Here is a 2,110-nt window from a genome sequence, read left to right on the forward strand (position 1 = left end):
CCCTTGAACTCATAATCCTCCTACATTGGTTCCCAGGCACTGTGATCATCGTGCCCAACAAAATTGCAAGGTTTTAGCAGTTTCTGATTATCAAATGAGATTTTGGGCATTAATATTCTAATAGAAGTCTCTGCTCCCAGTTTGGCAGTCCAGAACTGCTCATAGATGAAAGAGAATTAAAGCCCAAAATCTCTCTTCCAGCAACAAACTTAGAAAAGCCAGGTGTCTGCTGCCCCCATGTGGCTACAGTCACTCATTGCTTTTAGCAAGCATGTGAAAGTGCATTTTGCCTCAATATCAACAACAAGAAGTGAAGATATTAAGCCTTTTAATTAGTTTGGATAAGGGTTTGTCAATTTTGTTGATTTTCTCAAAGAACCGTCTCTTTGTTTCATTCATTCTTTTTATTGTTTTCTGTATTTCTATTTTGTTGATTTCAGCCCTCAGTTTGATTATTTCCTGTCTTCTACTCCTCCTGGGTGAGTCTGCTTCTTTTTTTTCTAGAGCTTTTAGGTGTGTTATTGAGTCGCTAAGGTGAGCTTTCTGAATTTTCTTTAAGTGGGCACTTAGTGCTATGAACTTTCCTCTTAATACTGCTTAATACTGCTTTCATAGTGTCCACATATGTTGTGCCTTCATTTTTGTTGAATTCAAGGAAGACTTTAATTTTTTTCTTTAATTCTTCCTTGACGCAGAGGTGGTTTAGTAGTTGACTGTTCAGTTTCCATGAGTTTGTAGGGTTCTGGGATTAGTATTGTTGGTAAATTCTAACATTACTCCATGATGATCCAATAAGACTCAGGAGGTTACTCCAATTTTTTTTTAATCTGTTTAAGTTTTCTTTGTTACTGAGTATGTGATCAATTTTAGAGAAGGTTCCATGAGGTGCTGAGAAGAAGGTATATTCTTTTTTGTTTGGGTGGAACGTTCTATAGATGTCTGTTAAGTTTATTTGATTCATTACATCTGTTAGTTCTCTTATTTCTCTGTTAAGTTTCTATCTGGTTGACCTGTCCATTGGCGAGAGAGGAGTGTTGAAATCTCCTACTATTAGTGTGTGGGGTTTGATGTGCAATTTAAGTTTTAGTAATGTTTCTTTTAAATATGTGGGTGCTCCTGTATTAAGGACATAGATATTCAGGACTGAGACTTCATCTTGAAGTCTCATGACTGTTTCCTGTCATGAGTATAAGTTTCCTGTCATGAGTATAAAGTGTCCTTCTCCATCTCTTCTGATTAATTTTAGTTTGAAATTAATTTGGTTAGATATTAGGATAGCCACACTGCTTGTTTCTTAGGTCCATTTGATTGGAAAACCTTTTCCCTACCCTTTACTCTGAGATAGTGTCTGTCTTTGAGGTTCAGGTGTGTTTCTTGTAAACAGCAGAAAGCTGGATCCTGTTTTCGTGTCCATTCTCTTAGCCTGTATATTTTTATAGGTGAATTGAATCCATTGATAATAAGCGATATTAATGACCAGTGGTTGTTAACTCCGGTTATTTTTTGGTAGTGGTGTTTCTGTGCTTTCCTTCTTTGGGTTATGTTGCTGGGGGATTTTCAGATGTCTGTGTTATTGTGGGTGTAGTTAGCTTCCTTGGGTTGAGGTTTTCCTTCTAATACTGTCTGTAAGGTTGAGTTTGTGGATATTTATTGTTTAAATCAGTTTTTGTCATGGGATATCTTGTGGAGAGAGAACATCCTAATTAAAGAAATCAGAAATGAAAAGGGGGACATACATCAGACACTAAGGAAATGCAAGAATCATTAGGTCTTATTACAGAAACCTGTACTCCACAAAATTGGAAAATGTAAAAGAAATGGACAATTTTTTAGATAGATACTATATACCAAAATTAAATCAAGACCAGGTGAGCAATTTAAATAGACCTATAACCTGTGAGGAAATAGAGGCTGTCATCAAAAACCTCTCAACCAAAAAATGCCCAGGGTCAGATGGTTTTAGTGCAGAATTCTACCAGAACTTTCAAGAACAGTTAATTCCTATAATCCTCGAAGTACTCCACATAATAGAAACAGAAGGGTCATTGCCAAACTCTTTTTATGAGGCTACAATTATCCTGATACCAAAACCACATAAAGTCTCAACCAA

The sequence above is a fragment of the Myodes glareolus genome, chromosome X, assembly GCF_982192425.1.
Source record: "Myodes glareolus chromosome X, mMyoGla1.1, whole genome shotgun sequence".
NCBI lineage: Eukaryota > Metazoa > Chordata > Mammalia > Rodentia > Cricetidae > Myodes > Myodes glareolus.